At 43.0% G+C, this 15,986-nt stretch overlaps 1 protein-coding gene across 5 annotated transcripts in view; it reads left to right on the forward strand.

The window, feature by feature from the left end:
- Nucleotides 1-15,986, forward strand: part of CNTN1 (contactin 1) — a 447,411-nt gene that overhangs the window by 190,908 nt on the left and 240,517 nt on the right. Inside the window, exon 1 of one of the 5 annotated variants that reach the window (XM_065557056.1) lies at nt 593-1,278. The exons of the other annotated variants lie outside the window; for them this stretch is intronic. The gene's annotated coding sequence lies outside the window, so the exon portion shown is untranslated. Of the gene's footprint in view, nt 1-592; nt 1,279-15,986 lie in introns of those variants that run through there. 5 annotated transcript variants of the gene reach the window in all.

The raw sequence follows: 15,986 nt of genomic DNA on the forward strand, positions 1-15,986 counted from the left end.
GTACAGATTTATATAGCGTGCATGTAATATATATGTGTAAAAATAGGATTTCAGTTAAAGAGATTGCTCTTTATATGAACATTCTGATACATATGGATCATCTATAATAGTATAGAAAGTAAAACAAAGCTTTAGTGTTATAGCAGCTCTGTACGTTTAGTGGTTTGCTTCTTATATTATTTAGAGCAGGGGTCGGCAACCTTTCAGAAGTGGTGTGCCGAGTCTTCATTTATTCACTCTGATTTAAGGTTTCGCGTGCCAGTAATACATTTTAACGTTTTTAGAAGGTCTCTTTCTATAAGTCTATAATATAAAACTAAACTATTGTACGTAAAGTAAATAAGGTTTTTAAAATGTTTAAGAAGCTTCATTTAAAATCAAATTAAAATGCAGAGCCCCCCCGGACGGGTGGCCAGGACCTGGGCAGTGTGAGTGCCACTGAAAATCAGCTCGTGTGCCGCCTTGGGCACACATGCCGTAGGTTGCCTACCCCTGATTTAGAGTATAAAACAAATGACTGCAGAGAATGTACACTTTGAATAAAAGAACAGATGATGCAGCATTTTATGAAGGGTGAAGAAATGCAGGGCCCATACTCTGCAGTATGTAAATGCCATGCCATGTACGTAGGGGTTATGCTTGAGTGCTGCAGGGGTGGAAAGTGTGTGTCTGCATCTGATTTTGGTTGGTATATTGTTTGTTGCAGTAAACCAGTTGCCTAGCCTCAATTGTTTTAATGATGAGCTGATCAATATCCCATTATTGGATGTAACAGTGGCTGCAGGAAGTGCCCAGAAGATTTTAATGCATGAATTATGCATTCTGTGCTCATTTTTTAGTCTCAAAGCACAGTAACAGAGATGGTGAAGATGACTGGGATAGTTTTTTGCATAAAGTAACTGCAGTCAAATGCTTCATATTTTCATGCACTCAGGCAGCATCGAGTGGGACGGCCTATTTAAGAAGATATAAATCCCTGAGTTTACAGCACAGAATGCTTGATTTGAAAGCATTGCAGCCATGTACAGAGCCAGTTTTCCTGCTGTCTAACCTGTTTTCTACAGAAGGTTGGCTGAGGGATGCTAACGGCTGTGCTTTGCTCTGAGGTCACAGCTTGAAGTCCTTTTTTTTTTTTTTTTTTTTTTTTTTTTAAATTTGCTTTCTGCCGCAGGAGAGGATCTGTGAATTTTATTGGTGCAGCCATCATTGTATTTTCAAAAATATAAACTTGGAATAGTTACTATGAACAAAAGGACATGAAGGAACTCACCTTCTCAGGTAAAATGAGTATTTTTTTCTGTAGGTTTGATTGCAGAAACTGGAATGTGCTGAGGCAGGATTATGTGGTAACATTGACACAGATCTCTGTACTGGAATGCAGAGTCAGGTTTCTCAAATGGTTATTGCTGAATTTATCCTACTAATATGATTATTTTTAAATGACTATTATTGTGAGTGACTGTTTTATACTTTTTGCATATTGCAGTTTATATAGGAGTATATATTGGTGATCAATTTGTATCTTCTGTAGATGACTGCATCATAGGGAGGGGCTGTATCAAGCTTAATTGATAAAAATAAAGTGATCTGTTTCATTAGAGGTCCTGGCAGGAAAATGACAATGGAGTTTCATTGACGTTTATTCCTATTTTTGTGCATTTACTATTACATTTGCAAACAATAGTAAAATAAAAAGTGTATCTGGGATGTGAGATAGCAGAATCTACTCCCAGACTGTCCTGTAAATGATTGAGATGATTAAACTGTTAAATCTTGGCTAAAAGTCATGACTGTCATATAGTACAGAAACAAATCTGTCCGTATTGTCCTTCAGAATACTCCATGCTGTCTGACAGTTTACATCCTCTGAGATCTATTTATAGTGACTTAATTTGCTGGAACTACGTGTTCTTGACAAGAAATATGGGATTAAAAATCATGTAGAATCTTTACATTTGCACACAACATACAAATTGTGAAATGTTTGTAATTTCTATATAATTAATCTAGAAGTACAGTATAGCAAACACTATTCTGAAATACAAGAGTACAATCAGTTTATACAATTCTTGCTCATTAAACCAAATTTTCTAGTACAGGAAATGCTTTATATGTTTGTATCATTTCCAAATATTTTTGTATATTTAAGTGTTGAACTTCTGTGTTTTGGAGGAAATGGGCTCAAATGAAATGCAAATCTACAGTCTCTGTAAAATAACTTGTAAAGATGTATCCAAATTTTTTTACATAGAAATATTTTTTTCTGAATTACAGGTACTGAAAGACCCTGACAGATAATTTAATAAGTCTGAAAGCTGTGTGATATGAATTGTTGAGGAGCTAGTTAGTGCCATTTGTATTGTGTAAAAAAAAAATAACGGAAATTCCGTGTGTTATATTTCTTCAGATAAATAACTTTGCCTCTGAAATTACATTATTATTTAACAGTGTCGCAGTGGCATCCGTAGGCTCCAATCAGAATCAGAGGCTCATAGTGCTAGACTCTGTACACACACATATGGGCCCCAACTCAAAGAACAGGCTGTGTTTGATTACTTGCAAAAAGTTCCCTTGAGAAATATGTAGGAAACTAACTAATCAACTAGCAAATGGATTTTCTTAAACCGATAACTATTAATATTTCAGATTTGTGTGGCAAGATTATTGCTCATTAGTGTTGTTTTTCTATTGTAAGCTATCTTTTGGTTGCACTCCCATATAAAAGACAGAGTTTAGACCATGTGTTGTTATTCTTTTTGAATTGGGTGTATTGTAGAGGTGACACACACACACACAACTTCTAGGGAAGGGACTGTGTTGCTTGCTTGAATCTTAAAGGCCACCCGAATGCTGAATCACAGAGCAGTTTTAGGTAGGGCTCACTTGCCTCCTGGCTGGAGATAAAGCAGCTATTGCAGTATGATGACGATTGTGAAAAATTAGGGAAGAGTGCTATCCAAAATGAGTGGAGAGGGGGAAGTCTTAAAAATCTTCCATGGCAAAAACAGTATCTTAAACTAAGAATAATGTGTGAACATGCTTCTGGATGTGTGATTTTTCAGGGTGAAGTGGAAAGATGTAAATCCTGTTGTGTGAACTGCAGCAACATAAATGTAAAGCTAACACAGTAATTTTAACAAGCGCATGTACATCAGTTTATTTTTTGGCAATGTGTTACTCACTAAATGCTGTTCTGCATTTGTTGTAAAAGTATTAAATATATGACGCCACTTTTCTCACAAGTGATACAGAAGTAACAAGAACCAGCTTCTTAGAGGAGTTAGACAATACTTAACTTTTGTGTATGATAGTAACTAACTACAAAATAACTACAAAATTTGTATGTATTTGTGGGTGTGTTTGCACAGATAATGTGTTCTGAGCATATAATACCTACTAAAATGTCAAAAATGAAGTTACATGTTATTCAGATAATTATGTATGTTCTTAATTGTCATAGTTGAAACATTAATAAATATTAAAATGTCAGAATACAGTGTTTAGCATTAAAAAGGAAAAATACTAATTTTCAGAAAAAAATTGTGGCTGGGGTTTTCCACAGTGGCTAAGTGAGTTAGGAGCCCAAACACCATTGTGTTTTAATGGGAATTGGGCCCCTATGTCCCATTAGCTAAGATTATCAAAGGAGCCAATATAAATATTTAAGTGAATACAGCAGGGACAGTTTGTCTAGAAAACAAGGACAATAAAGGTAGTTTGATTGTTCCCAGCTGTTAATATAAATCTGGAGAATAATTAGAGAAAGATCAGAAATAGTATTTTCTCCCCACCTAACTCTATTATTGTGTTTTGTGAAAGGATCAAGAGGCAATGCATGATGTTACAGAGACATGAATTTAATATAAGTTGTTGGGAGAATCCTGAAAACTGTCTTATTATTAAGGGATTTTATTGAAAAAATGCAATTTGATTCAGGCATTAAGTCATATTTTACTAATCTATTAGGGTTTTTTATATCTCATACTTACGTAAAAGTCTAAATAAAAGAACTAAGTGGACATAGTACGCTTAATTTTCGCTTTTGACTTTGCAGGTTTTGAAAAACTATTTTGGAACAAACTACAGCCATGTCATCTTGGGCTCTAAACTAAGCACAGTTCAGTGTAGCCAATAGCTGAATGGGAGACCACTTACGAAAACCAGGTACTTCAGGAAGTAGTAATGAGCTTCAAGGAGTGATGTTTAGATGGCATTCCTACGAGTCAGTTCTGGACCAGTGCTATAACATAGCAGCACTATCGTAATATTGTGCTCTATTCACATGAAAACGAAACTGAAGACTTTATTTCTAATTTCCATGGTACTTGTTATAGCAGGAGAGACGGGGAGGAGAGAAGATATTAGTAAAAGATCAGCAGAGGCTAGTGAGCATGTAAATGAGGATGCAATGAAAATGGAAACAGAAGTTAAGTGGATGATTAGTAAACTAATAAGAAATATTTACACAGTGTAATTTCCAGCAATGTTGAGTTTATCAATCATTAAAGGGGCTAAGGAAATTTCACTTTCTTCCATTCCTTATGACACTGTTTGTGAAATGTCTGAGATATCCTTGTCAAGTATCAGAGGGGTAGTCGAGTTAGTCTGGATCTGTAAAAAGCAACAGAGAGTCCTGTGGCACCTTTAAGACTAACAGATGCATTGGAGCATAAGCTTTCGTGGGTGAATGCCCACTTCGTCGGATGCATGTAATGGAAATTTCCAGGGGCTGGTATAAATATGCCGGCAAGAATTCTCCAGACTGATTCTTGCCAGCATATTTATACCTGCTCCTGGTGCCACAAGACTCTCTGTTGAGATGTCCTTGGCATTAGTGCTGTGTGTTTCCCAGTGAGGGAGAGAGGAGAGAGGTTGTTGAGAATAACAGAATTTTTTATGAAATGATTGGACACACCTGAGATAACTAGATTACCAGTTCAGATCTATTCTCTGAAACTACAAGTTTTAAAGAAAGTGAGGAAAGAAATGTGTGAGTTCTTCAACTGTGTTTATGGTCAGGTAAGTATTTATGTATACATGAAAGGCACAGTTTTACTCAGCAAATAAATTCCATCAGATTTTACTTTACTTTACCAATAAAGTACTGCTACTTTTTACTCCAGCTCACACTCACAAGCCAATACCACTCTATGATACTGAAGTGATTTCTGTTGGCATCACACATTCACAGAACTGAACACTACTTTGGCTTTCATATTCTATTGTGAGTTAACTGAGCAGCAAACTCAGAATTCCATGATGCCATTTTACAGAGATGCTCTTCAGAGTGAAGTCACACACCATTGTATTTCTGAACTTCTCAGAGGTTGGAAATAAGCTTCTCCATCACATCAGAATTGGTAAAAAGGATGCCTTGGGCGTCTTGTAACTCTATATTTATTAAAATGCTGTTGATACACTATGGACTAGTTTTCTTTCTACACTATTTATTTATTTATTTACCTGCCTAATTAGTTAGACACTATAAGCCTAATGATAAATGTAGCTCAATGAAAGCTTTTAGAGTTTGTCTAGTTCTCAAAAGTACCTCTTTATCCTCTTCTTAAAAGCTACTTAAGTGTTTTAAAGCAATATTCATTGAATTAGAACAGCTATCCCTATGCCTCCTGCAGCAACTGTGCCCTAGGGGCATATTAACTGCTGGAACAACTGAGCAGAAAATTAAACAGTTGCAGATACCAAAGTCTCTTCCTCAAGATTCAGTCTTTATACCAAGAAAGTAAAGTATATTAACATAGTCAGACAGAAACCTCTCCAACATGGTGTTCAAGCACAAGCTTTCACGCACAGGTCTTGGCTCCCACCCCTGCAAAGATAATCTTCCCGCTTTCTCCTAAGTAGACATTCTTTTATAGTCATTACCTTAAGCACTTGTGCCAGGAGAGGGGTACCTGACCTGGAGTTATCCCTTTACTGACCTGGTACTAGGTTGGGCTCCTGCACCCTCTTACAGGGTGGTACTTTTTTCAGGCAGTGGAAACGTAAGTGTCACAAAATGTCACATTACAGCTTTTTATACCTGATATACTTTATAGCTTTTATACTTGCATACAGACTGTGGGCCAAATCCTAACCTATGCATTTTGGAACAGATTTTCAAAAGTGCTCCACTCCCATTTAGAGACCATGGTAACTGGCCGGATTTTCAAAGGAGCTCATCACTTTGGGTGCATGTTGGGAGCAAGCTCTTTTCAAAATTCTGACCTTGTTGGGTGAGGCGACCAACCAGGATTCAATAGTATTCAATAGTATAAGCCAGGGAATTGTTTTAGGTGCATGTAGTGAGGGAACTCATGTCTATTTCCCTGAGTTGCTCCTCAACAGCAGTCATAGAGCTGTCCAGCCCTGCCTCTCCTCTGCTCCCCACCCTCTTAATTTAAGTGGGAAGCACAGGGTGTTGACTCTAGGTGAAGTCTCATCAGCTGAGTTGCAGATCAACCAGAAAAAGGACTGATTCTGACTTTGAGCAATAAGGTGGGAATGGCAGGGTCCATTGGTCAGAAAAATACCATTCCCCCAAAGGCAAATGGGCATAGGTTATCAGCAGAGCTTTTTCTTTCTACCTTTCTACCCTCCCATATTTCCCCTTACCACAAACTTCTTTGAATGACTCTAACTGAGCCCCCACTCAAAACACACAAGGATTTACTGAATCACCAGAACTGCCATAGTCTTTGTAGCCTTTTGGTGGGAGAGGGAAAGGGACAGGGATCTGCAGAAAACCAGAGAAGAGCCTCTCTGGGGCTTCTTAGGACCTGATCTGGGAATGGCTTTCGCCACAGCTGCTACCATATCACAGTGACTGTCCTGAGGATCAGTCAGGCTGAAATAAAGTTTTGAAGTTTTCCTCAGGAGTAGCAAGACCTTTGCATCTTTCAAGATACCTATACACAGCAGGTCCCTTTGCTAGACGCACAAGCACAGCTACCACTAAGATCAACCTTGGCCACCTTGCATAGCAGTCTAAAGTAGAATGTGAAGAATACTGTATCTAATTGAAATTGGGGGAGGTATATAGATATGCAGAATGTTATTTTACCCATGTTAAGATTTGACCAGGACAGACACCGCAATAGGAATGTTGCATCTCATCTGATGAGGGGACTTGAGGATTAGGTTCAGTACAAGTAGGGAGGGTGGGCCATTCGTCTTCCTTTCCTATGATTGTCTTCCCCTGTTTGCTATGATTTAAATAACCTTGCAGAGAAAGGAAAGTGTTAGTTAATGTCAGTGCCACCACAGAAGTCCCCGTGGGAGAAAAGAAAAGATGCATCTTACAAAGAGAGACTGTCCATGTGCTGTTTTTGGTATAGGAGTCATGTCATCTTTCAATTTACATTTATTTGCTGGCAGATTGTTTATTTCTCCTGTCTTATAGCATGGAGTGTTTTTATTTATTTGCGGTGGAGGTCCAATTATGTTGCCCAGTTCCACTGACTTCCGGAAATGAAGCCCTAGTGGTGGAAAACATGCATAGTAGCAGATGTATCAAGGTAAACTGGCTGCAATCCTTGTGCAGCTCACATGTAGGGCTATGGCAATTTGCTGTCCTCTAAGCAGAACTCTGCTGACAAGTCTCATTTACAGCCTGAAACTGAACTTTATGCTGGCATGACATGGTGCGTATCTGAGGGAGAAGGGTTGTGCAGTGCCTGCCCTACTTCAGGAGTGAATTCCCTATGGGGTAAAATTAGCATTTATTTATTTATTTGCATCCCCCTTGTCCCTGAATCAAACCTGGACTCTTCAAATAACAACATACCTTATTTATTTGCTGAATCATCGAAGACCTGAGTACTGCTGCAAATGCCAAGAACTGTGGACATTTAAGGTTCGATGTTGCCAGTTAGGCCGAACCCATAATATGCGGGGCTGTAGAGTTGCAGTACACCCTGCGCATGGTGATCATTCTGTCTCCTGATCTCCCTACTGCACAGCAGGAGCCTGCTTCTCCTTTCTGAGGTGCAGTCTGACCCAACATGGAACCAGTCCCACCCCGCTTTGCATCTCATTTGGAGCATCCTACATCTCTGGCAGAATAGACACCTAGCAGTTCCTCCCTTCCCTTGAGTGCAGGGACTGCAATTCCTTCTGCTATATGTGGGCTTCCTAGTGCCCTCCTCACCACTGCTCACTCACATACGGGCCAGACAGCATGTGTCCCTTCACCAAAACTGACCCACTTCTTTCCAGTCTTGTCATTTCTTTCCTAGCTGTTCCTGACCAAAGGGTACAATATCAATAGATATACAGCATGTAACACGTGGGGGTGGAAGGGTGAGGCAGTCTCAGTTGGGGCTTCTAGGCACTACTGGAATACAAATAATATGTGAATAACAGTAGCCCTGCCCTCCTGTCTCATTTCCGCTCTAACAGCACTGCTACCATTGGAATTATTGATCTCCTGAGGAGAGCTTTTTTTCTTATCTGAACCAATACCACCGCTTTAGAGTTTTTTTCAGTTTTTCCTTGGGAAAAGTAAGGATTCCTGACTCTTACTTCCATCAGTAAAGGTCTCTTTAACCCTAATGTATATGGGGAAATCCCCAGCTGGCTCTTTAGTTGAGCTTTCTGTCCACTGCTTCGTGGCACAAAGGGGACAGAGAAGGTCTGAAGATCTGGCCATGTATGTCACTGTGATCTCAATATCCCTGCCATTGCAGGGCCTTGGGCTCTGGTGCACTTCAGTCCCTCCTGTTCTCAGCCTGTGGCGCATAACAGTCTAGTCTCCTATGGGCTGTAACACTTGGGTCTAATTTAGGTTGTTGGGTTTAGTGTCCTGGGTGCTGGGTGGTGTTGGTGGCCTGTGATATACAGGTCAGACTAGATGATCTGGTGGCCTTAAGCACTATGACTCTGTGACTCAATATCAAATATACTGAGGTTTATGTCTTCTAGCACATGTTTCTGTATTAATCAGCTGTGATGGAGAGTTTTGCTCAAAACTGAATGCTAAAAACCCTCTGTGTATTCAGGATCCTAAATATATATTTTTACTGTGTAGGTGCTGAGGTTAAATTTCCTCTGAGTAAATGTTATGATAATTTAGGATTTATTTGTCATAGCTGCATTCAAAGTGCCATTTTTGTACTTCGCTTTTTTCCTAATTTTATGCTCAGTTTGAAACAGTGAAAATTCTGCACTGGAAAATACTATGTATTTGTGCTCCAGTTCCAGAAATAAGAGTCTTCCTTTGAGTTGATTCACATATTTTATCACATCATTTATGGAAACAGGAGTACTATACTAGTTACCTTTCAGAACAAGAAATCTGGTTGTTCTTCTTTTCCTTTTCTGGTGTGGCCCTGCCTGCTGAGATTTACTCAATTGAAAGGTACTCCTTTAAAGAAGGAAGTGATGACATACACATCCATAGTTTCATCTGAGTGAGATGAAATATACAGAATAGTAACTCTGAGACACTCAAGTGAGTTATTGAAGCTACCTTACTGCCTCCCTTTAATAAATGTGTGCATTTGCAGAAAACCTCAGAACAACTATTTATGCAGTTAAACTGCACATAAACTCTGGCTTGTGGGATTAGAAAGTTTTGAGTTAGTTTCTTAATTATTCCCCTTTACACAAAATAATCTTTCCCCACTGATGCTGGCTATCTTAGCTGAATACAGTTATGACAATTAGGGCCCAGTGTGACAGACTTTCTGTGCACTTTCTCTTGTACAGCGCTGGCACTAAAGGATATGTAAAAATTCCAAAAGATGACTCCAGCGTTCAGTCTATTTTGAGGTTGCCAAGTACTCCTTGTGTATTATGCTTAGTTTTCTCCTGGGGGACTTCTGCGCCACTGTGCATGTGCAGAATTTATGTTCCCCACAGATTTCTTTGCTTCCCCGCAGAAAAATGATTTTCTGACGGGGAAGCATAAGGAAGCCACGAGCGGTCATATGACCCTCCCCAGCAGTATGTTTTGGGTGTCCAGGGCAGCCGGAAGAGAGGTAAATCATTGTGGGGCGGGGGGTGGGACTGGAAAAGACCCTACACCATGCTCAGCTGCTAGTCCTGGCTGTGTTGGGAAGGACGGGACTTCCTTTTTCCCTGCATAGCATCTGGGGCTGTGTCAGACCCACCCCACCCCCAGATTTATCCCTCGGCAGTAGAAAGCTCTGTAACCCTCCTCCCCACACTTCCTTCACCCATCACTCCTCAGCTGCAGGGGGAGGGATCACTGTACAGGGAGCTGCTTCCACATTCAACCAACCCCCATGCATCCAGAACCCCTCATACCCAGACCCTCTCACCGAGCTTCACCCCCCCCCCGCACCCAGAACCCTCCCCCCCGATGAGTCCCACTCCCCCTACCCCTGGACCTCCCTGGCAAGCCACCTGCATCCCCACCCTCCCGAGCCCCAACCAAATGCACAGGTATCCCCACTCCACTGAGCCCCACTCCCCCAGGATCTAGAACCCCTCCACTGAATCCTGCACACTCAGACCCCTGCCGAGCTCTATCCCCCCCCCACACCCAGATGCCCCCCTCCCCACTGAGCCCCAATCACCTTCACCTGGACTCCCCTGCAGAGTCCCATTACCATTGCCACCCAGAACCCCCCAACAAGACCCTATGCATCCATATCCCCCCCCACACCCAGATACCCCACTGCGCTGCCCGCACCCAGACTGCCCCACACAGAAACCTCTTATGCCACACCTGGATCCTCCCACACTAAGCCCTTGCACACTTGGATCCTGCTGGGCTAAGCCTGCCCACCCACACCTGCTGCACCTGGCATGAAGGGGCAGGGTCCTGTGGTGTTTCTGGGGCATGCCGGTTCCTTGCGCTGTGTCAGGGTTTGGTGCAGCTTCACCGCTGAGTCCGTGTCCCGGTGGGAGCTGCACAGTGATCTCCCCCCTCCCCCCCGTGCAGCCAGTGGCCTGTGCTCCCCAATGCCATGCTGGAGCCTGCATATCTATTTGACAAAAATTTCAGAATTTTGCAGAATTTTAAAATATTGTGTGCAGAATTTTTAATTTTTTTTGGCACAGAATGCCCTCAGGAGTATTAGTTGTAATATATTGATTCAAGGATCAGAGCACCTATATATGGTATATGAGGGAGAACAGGTTCTCATCATAGTGTGAAAAATGTAAATATTTATATTCTTTGCAGTTTCTATAGCATCCCATATGTTTGAACGGAAGACACTTTTGTGACCCATTGAATACAGCTTTCAGCTAAGGGCAAAACTGAGATACTTCATAGCATTTTTTATAAAAGATGAACCCATATTCTGATGTGTGTCTTAAAGAGCAATTCACTCTGCAGCATTCAGTCCATGTATCTTAAGTGGTCACGGAGGAGATGTCTGTCAGGGGAGGAATAGCTCTGTGTTGACTTAAGGCTTAGGTGGCCTCTATGACCTTCAGCCACCACTTTAGCAGTAGGAAGGCACCAGCAGATCTTCTGGTTCTAGCTTTCCCTGGGCCTGCTCCACTATCAGTTACTTCTGTGTGCTTTCACACAAGGGGGACACACAGAGCCCACCTGCTACCTTTTTCTTTGTTACTGGTACAGCACTAGTTCCATTATCAGGATGCTCCGTGAACCCACTCACATACTGGCATAATTTGCCTCAAAAATTACATCTCACTGCTGAATGCAATGCTGTAAAATCAGCATTTCCCAGCTGCATTGCTGGTCAATCCCCAAAGTGTTTTCACTTTGGCTACGGACAAGGACCTCTTTGCAACATTTCCTGAGCATAGCAGAATGTGCAGGTATGCCCATCTATGTCTTATAACAGCGATGTGATTTTTAGTGCAAGTGAATATTAGCACACTTCAGCAGATCCAGTTGTTTTGAGTCACTTGCTCAGTTTCTGACCCTTCTGCATAATTGCCCTTTGCCCCTGAATATGACCCACACAGAGCAAATTAAGCAGATTTTTTGTGTAGCCTATTACATAGGCTGTCTATTCAATACATATAATGAGCACATAAAAATAATTTATGCTTGAATTCATCATATCATTTTGCATGTTTTAATTCTTTATGATTAGCTTTGATTAGTTCTTCAGTATTGCTAAGAAATGAATCCACTATGTAATGTATTACAGTACACCAAGGAAACAGGAAACAGCAAAAGAAAGATGAAATTTAGTTTGGGGTATGAGCATCTGGACTCGTGGATGCAGATCCAGGAAGGGCTCTTCAAGTTGGGACAGAATCCTGACAGAGTGATTCAATCTCCTCTTAGATGTGCTCTATCTTTTAAAAAATCTTTGTTCCTTGCTCTAATAAAGTTTTTTAAAAAGTGTTATGACCAGGATGTGGGTGGTTTGGCCGAGTGGGTAGGACCAGGAGTCAGGCCTAGTGATCAGAGCAGGAGTGGGGAGCTGTGGGTCAAGCCAGAGTCGGAAACCAGGAGTCAAACTGAAGGCCAGAACCAGAATTGTCAGGAATCAGGAGTCTAGTTGGAGATTGTCGCAGTGTCAGGGATCAGAAGTAAAACACTGGCTCAGAGCTAAAGAACAGAGCCGGGGTCCAAAACAGGGAACAGGAGAGGGGTCTGTTGTAGCAGGAGGCCAGGTACTGCTGTGTTGCTCAGATAGCTTCCTGGAACTTCTTCCATGTATAAATAGTGTCCCTGGACGAATCAGGGTTTTCAGTCGGCGGCACTTCTTCTGGTGCTTAGTCTCCTAGGGTTTACAGTGTTGTGATCAGAGCTCAGCTGTATTGATCAGAGCTCAGAGATCAGAAGCATTGGTCACCTGGAGTAGGGTGACCAGATGACAGAAGTGAAAAATCGGGACGCGGGGGGGGGGGGGGGGGGGGAGGAGGGCGGAGCAAAAAACAACAATAAGCCCCTCCCCCGTGCGTGCCTGGACCCCCCCCCCCCGCCCCCCCAGCACCAGAGGGTGCGCTCAGGCCACGTCCCCCAGCCCCCTCCCTCCACCCGCTCTCGGCCAACTGCCACTCGCCCCCTCCCGCTCTACTTGGAACGTACCAACGCTGCAGATGGGGCTGGGGAGCCGATGACCAAACACACCCCACACTGGGGCTGGACCGGCACGTGTGGGAGAACCCACCCGACAGGACGCCGGGCTACTGGCCCTTTAAAGGGACGGAGAAACGTCCGGTTCATGGCCGGATCGCGGTGCCCACAAGTGCAGCCCCATGGCCCTGCCTGAGGGCCGGCCCCGAGAGCACTGCCTCCACCGCGGCCTCCCCATGGGTCTCCCGTCCCTGCAGCATCATCACCCCACCCCGCACGGGCTACCCAGAGCAGCATCGGACCCCCTGTCCTCCCTCCCAGAGCCTGCCTGGCACAGTCCCTCCCCGCCCCCCCCCCCCCGCCTGCAGTGCTAGCCTCAGGATCCAGCAGGCAGGTCCCGTCCGGGGACCCCAGCACCCCGCACCCACTTACTGCTGCACTCTGGGTCGGTGCAGCGCTTGCACTCGGCGAAGCACCGGTCCAGGTGCTTGGCGGCCAAGCAGAGGGGCCACTGTGCGGGCAGGAGCAGGGCAACTAGGGCGAGGAGCAGGAGGGAGAAGCGGGGCCGTGCTGCAGCCATGTTCACAGGGCTGGCAGCGGGGGGAGGAGGGAGTGTCCCTCTGGCTCCTGTCCGTGTAGCTCCGGCACGGGTCAGGTTGCTGCTGGTGCCTACAAGCCCCGCCCCTGCCTTTGTGCGTGCCTGGGGAGTGGAGCTGCAGCACTCTGGAGGTGCCTGCCGGCCGGCCAGCCCAGCAGAAACTCAACTGCACTGCCCCAGGGGCCGGAAGAAGACGTGAGCAGTGCTGGCTTGCCGCGGTACCCCCGATATCGGGACAAAGTGCGTCCCGACCGATGTAAGGTCGGGACGCGGGACAAGTCCCCTAAAATCGGGACTGTCCCGATCAAATCGGGACGTCTGGTCACCCTAACCTGGAGCCATGCAGACCTGGGTTTTATCCTTTGCAGTGTTAGTTTAATCTTTCATGTGACACCAAGTGTCAAAATATGACCTGACTTAAATCCTTCCTCCATACTTATCTGTATATCATTCAAGGTCACAATAAAGTAATATTACTTAGCACTTAACATCTTTAAAGCTTTGTACAAAAACTAACTAACTCTTGCTGCACAGCTGTGAAGTAAGTGAGTACTGTTATCCCCATTTTACAGTCAGGCAAACTGAGCTAGAGATGTGACATGACTTTCCCAAGAGGCCACTTTTTCTCTATTTAAGTAGAAAATGTATACTATAAATTTAAGAAAATTACATGGTCATAACTTAGAAAAGATCATATTGGAACGTTGAGAAGAGGAGAAATCAACAATATGATTTGTGTATCCACTTAATGTCATAACTCAGTGGTTCAATGGTTGCAGATTACTAACAAGGTTTAGAAAATGTAAACATATTGCTACTAAAAAGTCTCTATTCCTAGTTGTCACATGAAAAAAAGATAAATACAAAACAATCGCATTGGCTGCTAAAGACTGAGACAAATTGGGCCAAATTCATCAATTGATTTATCTAAACTGGGAAAAAACTGGGTGACATTCAGACTATATGGTGTTATAAAAATTTGATAATGAGTGAATATAATGTAACTGGAATATGCTTCATGCAAAAGGTCTCTTGTAAGGTATCATTACAAAGCTTATAATCTACTGAGTGTGATCATCCTATTTGTATAAATGTACCACTCTTATATCTAACACTAGAAATATGAAATATAACTCTGAGGGCCTATTGTAATTATGCAAAGTGTGGGCCATTAATGGTGGTTTAGAATCTTGATGACTCCCATTAACCAGGACCATTGTCTGCAGATGGCTGTGTTTACCTGTTAGTCTTCCTGTATACATGTGTGCTGGGAAGTGGGTGATGAAGTCTTGCAGTGACATGTGATCATGTCACCTGAACTGGAATCCATCTTTAACCTGGTTCTTTCCATTGAGAAGGAGAGGGTGGGAACTCAGAGAGGGACAAAAGGATTCCCATCTTATGCAAAAGATATATAAAGGGAGAGAACAACAGGGAGAGAGGAGCCATCATGAAGAATCCCCTAGCTACCACCTGAGCTGGAACAAGAGCTGGTACCAGGGGAAAGAATTGTGCCCAGGCCTGGAAGGTGTCCAGTCTGAGGAAAAAACTTACTGAAGCATCTCGGAGGGTGAGATTATCTGTATTCAGTTTGATTAGACATAGATTTGCATATTTTATTTTATTTTGCTTTGTAACTTACTTTGTTCTGTCTGTTACTACTTGGAACTATGTAAATCCTACTTTCTGTATTTAATAAAATCACTTTTTACTTATTAATTAACTCAGAGTATGTATTAATACCTGGGGGAGCAAACAATTGTGCATATCTCTCTATCAGTGTTATAGAGGGTGAACAATTTGAGTTTACCCTGCATAGGTTTTATACAGGGTAAAACGGATTTATTTGTGTTAAAACCCCATTGGGAGTTGGGCATCTGAGTACTAAAGACAAGCACACTTCTGCTAGCTGCTTTCAGGTAAACCTGCAGCTTTGGGGCAAGTAATTCAGACCCTGGGTCTGTGTTGGAGCAGATGGGAGTGTCTGGCTCAGCAAGACAGGGTGCTGGAGTCCTGAGCTGGGCAGGGAAAACAGGAACAGAGGTAGTCTTGGCACATCAGGTGGCAGCTCCCGGGGGGTTTCTATGATCCAACCCATCACATCCTAGTTGTCAGATGAAAAAAAGGTAAATACAAAACAATCGCATTGGCTGCTAAATGCTGAGACAAATTGGGCCAAATTCATCAATTGATTTATCTAAACTGGGAAAAAACTGGATGACATTCATGCCCCTACTCTGGCCACTTCAAGAAAAACCAGAGGAGCATATAAGGGCTCTAAAAGTCCCAAGTCCAATGACTGGAGGAGATAGGGTGACCAGATGTCCCGATTTTATAGGGACAGTCCTGATTTTTGGGTCTTTTTCTTATATAGGCTCCTTTTACCCCCCACCCTGTCCCGATTTTTCACACTTG

Source organism: Chrysemys picta, chromosome 1 (assembly GCF_011386835.1).
Source record: "Chrysemys picta bellii isolate R12L10 chromosome 1, ASM1138683v2, whole genome shotgun sequence".
In the NCBI taxonomy this organism is placed as follows: domain Eukaryota; kingdom Metazoa; phylum Chordata; order Testudines; family Emydidae; genus Chrysemys; species Chrysemys picta.